This window comes from Brienomyrus brachyistius, chromosome 8, assembly GCF_023856365.1.
Source record: "Brienomyrus brachyistius isolate T26 chromosome 8, BBRACH_0.4, whole genome shotgun sequence".
In the NCBI taxonomy this organism is placed as follows: Eukaryota; Metazoa; Chordata; class Actinopteri; order Osteoglossiformes; family Mormyridae; genus Brienomyrus; species Brienomyrus brachyistius.
The window spans coordinates 29,994,317-30,005,471 of record NC_064540.1 but is presented as its reverse complement, the minus strand read 5'-3'; the positions used below and the strand labels follow the sequence as shown (position 1 = coordinate 30,005,471).

The window sequence follows — 11,155 nt, the reverse complement described above, 5'->3', positions numbered from 1 at the left end:
GTATTTAACTTTAAAGATTAATTAGCGTAACGTTAAATGCAATAAAGTGCCGAGTACACTAAAATAAGTTACTTGTGTTGAAACGGAACTTAATTATTATGTTTATTTAAAATTTTAAATCCGATAAATTTACTACTACTTACCAAAAGAACTTCTGCCTGAACCAAGTATGAACTAAAAACAAAACAAAATCGAAGTTGCTCTTGGGAGGTCGAAAAACCACAAAAACCCCCTCACAGCAGGCTACTGCCGGAGCGGGGAAAAAAGTGGAAAATGTCCTCCAGGCCCCGACTGGCGACCGAGCAAAGCTCAGGAGCAACTGTCCTTTTCCGGCGCTGGGTAACGTTACCGACGCTAGATATTATTAGCTGTTATCGCCCCACCGGTGTTTGTTACGGAGTTAAACGTGAACAGAAAATGCTGCTCACTGTCCGTAACAGTTGCGCTGTTAATTAACAGACAGAACAGACAAGCACTCACGCCGACCGAAATAAGAACAATAAATAGAAATAAAACAGCCACCCACGTAAACAATTAAAGCACACAAACACTCAAAATATACGTTCAAAACACACCAAAAACAATCCCAAACAATCCCAAAACAATCGCTGCAGCTCAACACCACTCTCTCCACTCTCTCGCTTCAAAACCGGAGGTGTGCGTAGTCCAATGCAATGTTGTTATCCACTGCTCTACCATGCCACTTTCTTGTTTTTACATCATTTTTCTTAGTTGTAGTAGTAATTGTAGTAGTTGGACAATGTTTCATGTTCATCAAACTTTCATGTTCACCAAACCACTTTGTCACTAGTCTTGCTGGGTGTACTAATGCATTATCATCCTGACATACGGCACCACCTTCAGGGTACAATGTTTGAACCTTTGGGTGAACATGGTCCTCCAGAATGGTTCAGTGGTGATTGACAATGACACACCCATCTTGAACAAGTAGGGGCTTAGGGAATACCATATCATTGCAGCCCAAACCATCACTGATCCAACCCTGTACTGCACTCTGGGTAAGCAACAGTCCAAGTGGAAAACCTCTTTGAGGCTTCTCCATAGTGTAACTCTCCCGAATGAGGAAAAGACAGTGAAGGTGGACTCATCAAAGAACAACACGTTTCACAGCCCAAGATCTGCACTGCTGGCACCACTGAAACTGATGCTTGACATTAACATAGGTGACCAAAGGTTTGGCTATAGCAGCCTGACCATGAATATTGACCCTGTGAAGCTTCCTATGGACAGTTTTGGTGCAAACAAGAGCGTTGAGGTGACCATTTAATTCAGCAGTGAGTTGGGCCGCTTGTGTTTTTTGCATACAATCCAGATTAGTAGCCGGACATCCATTTCAGACAGCTTCCTCTTGTATCCAGTTAGTCCTGCTGGATGTGGTCCATCCTTCGTGGTGGTATGCTGACATTACTCAGGATACTGTGGCTCTCAATATACCACAAAAATGTGTTGTTCTGGTCACAGATGCACCAGTGAGATGCGCACCAAAAATTTGTAGTCTTTGAACTCTAATATGTCTCCCATTATGTTGTGTGGATTTTAATATTTTATGTACAGCTGTGCTATTGCTCTGCTAATTCAACCTCTGCTCTTACTGATGGAATGTTCAATCATGGATATACAGTATAGGCATGAAACCTCAGGCACAATTTTGGGCAGTGTTTCAGTTTCATTGTCCAGGCCTGTAGGTTCATGACATATTGCACCACATTAGTTTTGAATCCTTTTGCAGAATATATTTAAATATTCACAGTGTGTGGCTCAGTGGGCTAAGCCTCTTTGCCTGTGATCAGAAAGTTGCTGGTTCATGCCCAGCATTATCATGACTGGGGGTCCTTGAGCAAGACCCTTAACCCCCAACTCCTTAGGTGCCTCAACAGGTGGCTGTCCTTTGTGCCCAGCTTGCTCTCACCTACAGACTGCAAGAGGGAGATGTGAAAAGAGAATTTCCTCACATTAGATTAATGCTTGTCAGCCTCAATTGACTGAAACTAAAAAAAAAAAAAAACACACACACAAAAATTTACAAACGAGAGGAGGCCATTTGGCCCATCAAGCTCATTTGGGGAAAACTTAACTAATAGCTCAGAGTTGATAAAATCTTATCTAGCTCTGACTAAAAGGAACCCATGGTTTGTACTACACTAATCGGAAGACTATTCCATACTCTAACTGCACAGATGTAAAGAAGTGCCTTTTCAAATTCATTTTAAAATGTTCTCCTGCTAATTTCCACTTATGGCCACGAGTACTAGTATTTGAAGTAGTATTAAACTAGCCATTTGGCTGAACAGTATCCAGACCTGTTAGAATCTTATACACCTGGATCACGTCTCCCCTTAGTCTCCTTTGCTCGAGGCTAAACAGATTCAGCTCAGCTAACCTGTCCTCATAAGACATTCCTCTAAAATCAGGAATCATTCTCATAGCCCTACGTTATACCTTTTCCAAGGCAGCAATGTCCTTTTTAAAGTATGGTGACAAAACCTGCACACAATATTCTAGGCGGGGTCTTGCAAAGGAATTGTATAATCATAGCATCACCTCCCTTGACTTAAACTCCACACACCTGGAGATGTAGCAGAACATTCTATTTGCCTTTTTTATTGCTTCTCCACACTGGTGAAAGTGGGATATGGAACCATCAATATACTGTACACACCGAGATCTTTCTTGTAATCAGCTACCTTTATTTCAGTGAAACCCATAAAATATCTGTACTTTATATTACTGCTCCCTTCATGGATTACCTTACATTTATCTACGTTAAATTTCATCTGCCAGGTATCAGCCCAGTCATTAATTAAATCAAGATCCCATTGTAGCCTCTGTGCTGCTAGTTTAGTACCAGCTACATCACCTACCTTGGTGTCATCTGCAGATTTAAACAGTTTACTGTATGTATTGGTGTCAATATCATTAATGTAAATTAGGAACAATAATGGTCCTAAACTTGAACCCTGCGGTATCCCACTATGAACACAGGCCCACTGCGACATTGTGCCTCTAATAACTAACCACTGCTTCCTGTCTGTTAACCAGTTTTCGATCCAAACTGTCACAGTTCCTAAAATCCCTGCAGCTTTCAGCTTAAGCAAGACCCATTTGTGGGGGACAACATTAAATGTCTTCTGGAAATCTAAGTAGATCAGAAAGAGATGGAATACCGGTTCCATCAAATTGACAGGTCGGGTCAAAAGGTCACTTGTGGGCGGGGCTTGTGTAGGCAGGGCTTGGTTGTGGTGGTACGATGTGACGTCACGGGAGTTGGATTTATTTATTTAATTATTTATTTTTAATTATTATTTATTATTTATTATTATTTTAAATTATTATTATTATTTTAAATTATTATTATTATTTTAACTTATTATTATTTTAAATTATTTATGTATTATTTTAAATGATATTGAGGAGAGTGGTTATGAGTGTGTATTAATTTACTAAATTATTATTTTTAAAATTATATATATTTTTATATTGAGGAGAGTGCTTACTAGTGTGAGGGGGGTTTTTTGGTCGGACGCCGCCGCCGGGGGCTGAGCGGGGGTGGGTTACCTGATGGAGCATGAGCGTACGGTGTGTCTGGTGTTGCGGTACCGTGGTAAGGTCCCGGGCTTTGGAGAATCCGCAAAGGACTTAGAACGCTGTGTCTGTTGCGGTACTGCGGTAAGGTCCCCACGGCCTTGGATAATCCGTGGAGAGAGCGATGCCGGAGAGCTGAGAGCCGTGCTGCTGCGCGAGTCTGTTGCCGGAGAGCTGAGAGCCGTGCTGCTGCGCGAGTCTGTGAGAAACTCTGAGAGACTGAGACTCTGGGAGAAAATGATAAAGTTGGAGCAAAGAATGAGAGGAGGAGGAGGCGGAGGGTCTGACGTGCAATAAAACCACCCGCATAGTTTTCCTCCTTTGGTAAAGAAGGTAGTCCAATAAAAGCGCTTGGCGGTTTTATTGAACGTGTATGTGTTTTTTTCCTCACGCAAGAGTGTGTATTACATCAGCGTAGGTCAAGTGTATGGGGCCGCACTTTTGTACACCCCCGCTAGGTGATCCGCGTGGCCCACACATCAAGTTGGGCACGTTGGCTCCCAGTAAAATTCCGCCTTTCATGTATGACCGTTATCTGCACAAGTACATATATGGGTTAAAAAGAGAAACGAGGCGCCGAACATAAAAACCATCTGCAGATTTTTTTTAATTATTAGGTCCAGCGGGGGTTTTCCTCTTTTGGTAAAGAAGGTATCATCATCGACCCCTAGTCTTACCCTATGTGCAACGCTTGCATAGTTTTCCTCTTTTGGTAAAAGAAGGTATCATCACCTTACCATGCGTGCCACGCCCCCCTCCCCCCCGACCAACAGTTGGAGAATATAGGGAGCTTTGCGCTGTAGTGGGAACACTAATTTTTTTAAAAATACAGACATGTCTGCACTCCCGAAATGAAAGATTCAACCTCACCTTCTAAGACTCAGCAGGAGCAGGTGGCTGTTATGAGGCCTCCGGGGGCTCCCAGGAAGATTCGTGCGGCATTTAGACGGGTACCTATGATGTGACCGTCGGAAAACCCGAGGGCTACCTGGGAGCTGCCCAACGGGGATAAACTGGTCTGCCTCTTTGACAACGCTGCGGAGGAACTGCGCGTCTTTCAGGTCAGCGGAGACGGCCCAGACCCCACGAAAGACGACCCGTATCTGGTGACTTTTTCTGAAACGGAATGGGGAAACTTGAAGACTGTCGTTACCCCGGTGATGGAGGAGAGCACCGACCCCGACTTTCAGGCGGACAGTGGTAGAATGGAGATGCACTATAGAGATGCTGCTAAACAACGTAGCACCTTTATGAAGTGGGAAGCGACCGGGGAGCTGGACAAGAGAATCCTGAATATATGGCAACGGCCTAAATGCGACTGTTTTGGGCTGAGAATACCATTTGTGATTTGGATGCGGCTGATTGAAGAAAAGTCCGGTTACTTCCAAGCGCTGTTTAAGGAGAGTCGGGGGCGTAAGGAGATGCAAGAGTTGAAAAAACCTAAGCCATAAGGATCAGCCCCCACCCCTCACCCCCTCACCCACCGTCGCTATATAAAGTGGACTCCGTTACACCCCCTTTTCACAAACATCATGGCAGCTGCAAATTATAGCACCAAAGTGTTCTCTGACGACGACGAAAGCGGGGACAATGAGGCTCCAGCAGCAACACAGGCCGCTGATCCTGGGGATCTCCAACCAACACAAGCCTCTGATCCTGGGGAGCTCCCTCCGACCCCTCCACCAACACAGGCCTCTGATCCTGGGGAGCTCCCTCCGACCCCTCCATCAACACCGGTCTCTGATCCCGGAGAGGACCCTCTGACGACTGAGATCTGCACGCTTCTCTCCAGACCCGCTCTATGCCGAGGAATGCTGAATTGTATAAAAGCCATGATAGTGGGCCTTTTACCCTCAGTCATCAGGAAACACCAGCAAGAAAACTGCTTCGGCTGTGAGGTCGATCACCCCAGCCAGAGGCAGCACCCTTGTCTGTTTCCTCCAGGCAGAAATTACTTTTACATACACTTTGACTCTGTGTTGCGTGACCTCTGGACCGACCGGCTGATACCCGCCTTGACCCACGTTCTATCGGCAGGTTGGAGGGGGCAGTGGAAGCTATCCTGTACGATCTACATGAAGCCCGCAACGGCATGCTGGAAATCAATCGACTGGAACGAGATCTGTTTGAACAGAACCCCGCGCTTAAGCAGATCCTGGAAGAAGAATTTCTGACTCGTTGGGAGGCCCTAGACTAAAACAAAAGCATCTTGTGATGGGGAACGGTATCGGCAGGGCCCTTACGGCGGTTTATGTTAAATGTTTTTTTAGAAAAAGTTAGTCCACTATTGTTGCATGCTATTGATAAAAAAAGCGATTGTCGGGATAGGGATGATTATGCTTGTTGCTGCTTTCATAGAGTGTTAATTGAGATTGCTCAAGTCGGAGAAAATTATCAGTGTGGGGTGGATTTACTTACTCGGCTGATGGCAGAGGGAGAAGGGGAATCCCCTGAAAGTCTCATACGCGCCTGTCTATCTTGTATTCCCGACAATGAATTTGACTGTAATCACATTTTTGTATTTTATGCTTTAATCGTAGACGTAGTTGCCTTTAAATTTCATGATGAGCAGCCTTTCGATGTTAATCAGATGCTTTCTACTCTGCATACATGTATCGTTGAAAAAGCCACTATATCCACCTTACTGCATGTGACATCACTAATCTTCCTCAACAACTGTCACAGGTGTAACTAATTGTATGCCTGCATTTTGAAAATGTATATCTTTCACGAATTGTATGCCTGCATTTTGAAAATGTATATCTTTCACGAATTGTATGCCTGCATTTTGAAAATGTATCTTTCACGAATTGTACAACTGCATTTTGAAAATGTATCTTTCACGAATTGTACAACTGCATTTTGAAAAAAAAAAATAAAAAAAAAAAAATATATATATATATATATATATATATATATATATCCTTCACTAATTGTATGGCGTTGCAATAAAAAAAAATTAAAATAAAAAAAAAACTTGAATACCATTGTCTTTTGTAAAAGAATAGACAAAAATGTTGAGCAGGGTGGCCGAGTGGTTAAGGCGTTGGACTTAAGATCCAACGGATGTTTGTCCGCGTGGGTTCGATCCCCACCCCAGCTAAACTCTTTTGTAAAATATGGGTTAAATGCAGAAAAACACACACACACACAATTTCATTGATGTTCACTCAGTCTGTCAAGAATGACAATTAAAAAATAAAAATAAAAGCCCCCCTCCACAGAGAGCTATAAAACGCCGCATCCCCGCTCTCCCCCCACTCAGTCTGTGTGAAAAGCATGTCTGTTGCCAAGACTACAGCTCGCGTCTTGAGCTGTTCGTACTATGACCCCAGCCAGCCGGGGTCATATGGGGGCGTCTCCAGACTACAGAGAGCCATTCGGCTAGCTACTGGAGAAAGAGTGGGTACTGATGACATCAGAGACTGGCTGTCTATGCAAGACAGTTATACTTTACATAAACCGGTTAAAAAGAATTTCCCCAGGAACAGAGTGTTTGTACCGAGAGCCATGTATCAGTGGCAGGCCGATTTATGCGACATGCAAGGCCTGGCCGAGTACAACGACGGGATAAAATATCTCCTTACGGTGATTGATGTCTTCTCTAAAAGAGCATACGTGCGTCCTATAAGAAACAAGACTGGGGTAGCTGTAACCGAGGCCTTTGATTCTATTTTAACCGAGGGGGGCATCCCCCTCAAGCTACAGACGGATGCCGGTAAGGAGTTTTTAAATCGGACTTTTCAGAAACTTTTAAAAACTCATAAAATCACCCATTTCACTACGGCTAGTGAACTTAAAGCTTCCGTCATAGAGAGATTTAATTGAACGTTAAAAGAGAGGATGTACAGGTACTTTACGGCTAAAAACACTCAGCGATATGTGGACGTGTTGGACGATCTAATAAAGGGGTACAATCAGTCATTTCACAGCGCTATTAAAATGAAACCTTCCGAGGTCACGCCCGATAATGCTCATCTAGTATTTGATAATCTGTACGGTCCTCTGAAAAAACAAAGCACACGCCCACGTTTTAAGTTTAACATAGGGGACACTGTGAGAGTCTCCAAGCACAGTCAGATATTTGACAAAAAGTACGAGCAGACATTTACGGACGAGTACTTTGTCATATGCGAACGTGTACCCAGATCCCCGCCGGTGTATAAATTGAGGGACGTGCGCGGTGAAATACTCGAGGGGACATTCTACGAAGCAGAGCTGCAGAAAATCAAAATATCTCCGAGACGCGCATTCAAGGTCGAGAAGGTTATAGGCTCAAAGACCGACAAGGAGGGGAAAAAGTGGATCTTAGTACATTGGCAGGGTTGGCCCTCGAGGTTCGATTCGTGGATACCGCGGTCGGACTTGATACAGGTTTAATTTTTTAAAAAGAAGAGGAAGAAAAAAAAATGGAGGATCGCCCCTCTTTTTACCTCACGCTGCCGTCAAACTCTTGTCTCTCCATCTTCCCCGATAACCGAGTTCCAATTACACTATGATGTTATCGCGACCTATAGAGCTACGGGGGCCTTACGAGGTAGCGCTGGCTGAAATTATGTATTGTTACACGTGGCGAAATATCACATACCCGGAAAATAGTTTTGAATTGCGGGATACGGAGGTGGAGGCAAAGAGAGAGGCCGATCCTTTAGTGGATCTACCTTTCGTTTTTCCTCGGAAAATTAAAGTTGGCTATTATGAATCTGTGAAACAGATTGTGACAGAAATCAACGCTACGTTAAAAAAATTAGGTACCGAAGTTTCCTTCTCATACAGCGAGATTACGCGAAGGGTTAATATAACGGGAAACCAGAAATACAAGATCCAATTTAAACCTACTCTGGCCTACATGCTGGGCTTTGAGCCGGGGCAGTGGTATAACCTAGGAGTAGGAGCTAGCTGGTCGACCTCACCCTACCCGGTCGACATTCACGCGGGATTCTACAATATGTACGTCCACTGTAACATCGTGGAACTGCAGCACGTGGGGGAATTTGTAGTCCCGCTTCTCAGAACAGTTAAAATAGACGGTGTATTCAGCGACGTAGTCACTTTGCCGTTCCACAAGCTGCACTGCGTACCTGTGAACAAACAGAGCCTACAGAATTTGCATATTGAGATAAAGAACGATCAGAATACTCTGATTAATTTCTCCTACGGAAAAACGATCGTCAAGCTACACTTTCGCCCCGTTTTAAAAAAAAAAAAGAAAACAATGGTGTACCACAATCCTCAGAGATTTATTACGTATTACACCAGTCAGGCGGGACATGGGCTCCCCGGTTTTGCGGGGAGCCCCGTGATGTACGGGCGTGGGTTGGGCTCCATGCTCAGTAGGGCTTTTAGATTCGTTTTACCCTTTCTTAAGCGTGGGGTCGATATAGCAAAACCTCATTTGAAATCGGCGGTCAAAGGAATAGGTTCGGATCTCGCCAGCTCTGTAGTCAGCGGCCGTTTTACAAACACAGCTGACCCCAAGCAGGAAGGGTCGGGTCTGCTATTCCTGTCTCGGAGGAGGGGGAGTAGAACGAGAGCCCTTCAGGAAAGTCGTAAAAAAAAAAAAAACCTGGCAGAGTCGTCAGGATTCCCAAGTCTCGACCAGCTAAGAGAAACAAGAAACCCCCCGGGGACATATTTTAAGAGAGAGAGAGAGAGAGAAAACGCCGCGTAATCAAGAATGGCTCTAGCTCACCGCCTCTCGGCCGAATGCACCAAATCTGAATTGGATTTGTTTACGGCCCCTATGACGCAATTATCCATAGATCAGACCAATTATGTAGAAATCAACCCATTAAATTCCATTACCGATCAGGATGTTTTGGATTTCCTAATACCGGGGTCGGGCAATTTCTATCTGGACCTCAACTCTACACTGCTATATCTAAGGCTCAGGATCGTTAGGGCCGATGGAGCCCCCCTGGTTGACGCCGACCCCTGTGGTATTATACAGTACCCGCTAAACTGCATATTCTCCCAGCTGGATGTGAGTCTGAACGACGTCCTGATCAGTTCTTCCTCGGCCACGCACCCCTATAGGTCATTCATAGAGACCCTGCTCAATTTTTCTACGGATACGCTAGAGAGTCAGTTTTCGGCAGGGCTCTGGTACAAAGATGTCGGAGTCTACTTGGATAGCGTGGACGTCTCCGCGCAGGGCCCTAACATGGGGTTGCAGAAGCGAGCCGCCTTCTGTAGAAACTCTCAGGAATTCTCTCTGAGGGGACCGATACACGCTGATATTTTTTTCAGCGAACGAATGCTGTTAAACAACGTGGATATACGCTTAAAGTTTGTAAAGGCTAAAAGCGACTTTAGTCTCATGTGTAGAAATGACACCGATTATGAGCTGAAAATACTGAGGGCCAGCCTGTTTGTGAAAAAAGTGGAGGTCTCCCCGGCGGTGTCACTGGGTCACTCGGCCACTCTCATGAAAGCAAACGCCCTGTACCCTATAAGCAGGGTAGTCGTTAAAAATTATACGCTCCCCGCACAATCGCGGGTCTGCCCGCAGGACAACCTCTTCCTGGGCAACTTACCGCTCTACATCGTTTTGGGGATCGTGGACCACGCCGCGTTCGTGGGCACGCGAAACAGAAACCTGTTCAGGTTTCAGCTTTGTGACCTGGAATTTCCGAGCCTCTCCGTCAACGGCCGTCACATACCCAGCAAACCGTTCCAGCCCGATTTTAACGCGAGGCAGTCGGTCAGAGAGTTTTACAACCTTTTCCTGGCTACAAACAGGCATTTAAGGGATTCGCCCTTATGCATTAACCGCGAGGATTTTGAAAACGGATACTCGCTATTTGCTCTCAATCTCTCCCGAGACGACAAGCTGGATGGCGGTGCCCTGTCACCCGTCGTCAGCGGCACGTGCCGTCTGGATTTAAGGTTCAGAGCCCCGCTACCTCGAACCATGAGTCTCATCGTCTACGCCTGCTTCGACAGCGTGATTAAAGTAAACACCAAGAGACAGGTTTTAGTGGACTTGTAATCGTCGTCACCATCATGAACACTCACCAGCTGGAATGCCTTTTACGCTCCCTGGTGGGGGAAGCTTTTGGAGGCGTGTGGCCTAGCGATTTATTACCCACCAGGATAGAGACCAGGCCCGCTTTTCTGGTCGTAAACACACACGACCAGAATAGAGAGGGTGAACACTGGGTCGGAATAATTTTGGAGCCCCAAGAGGGCAAAGCATCCTTCTTTGATTCTTACGGTTATCCCCCAGATTCCCCTTACTACCCAAAGAGTTTTATGCGCTTCTTGGGGAGGCACGCTACCGAAATAAGGTATAACACGCGTCAAGTTCAATACGACTTTTCTTCCACATGCGGGGCCCACGTCGCCTTTTTCTTCTACCACCGTTTCAAGGGACTTTCATTTCAAGAGACTACGATGTTGTACTCTGACGACTTGAGGAAAAACGACGCTCTAGTATCCGAGTTTATCAAGAAATATTACAAGTGTATTAGCCGTGTTAACGTCGATAAACTTTCAAAGCCGCAAAATGTATGTTCCTTAAAACTATTTAAAGATTGTTATGGTTGTTAGA

The 11,155-nt window shown here is 45.0% G+C and overlaps 1 non-coding gene across 1 annotated transcript; it reads left to right on the top strand.

Moving 5' to 3' along the window:
• The first annotated feature begins 6,623 nt into the window (after positions 1 to 6,623).
• On the top strand, positions 6,624 to 6,706 carry trnal-uaa (transfer RNA leucine (anticodon UAA)). The gene has a single exon. It is a non-coding gene; the product is annotated as a tRNA-Leu (tRNA).
• Positions 6,707 to 11,155: the final 4,449 nt, after the last annotated feature.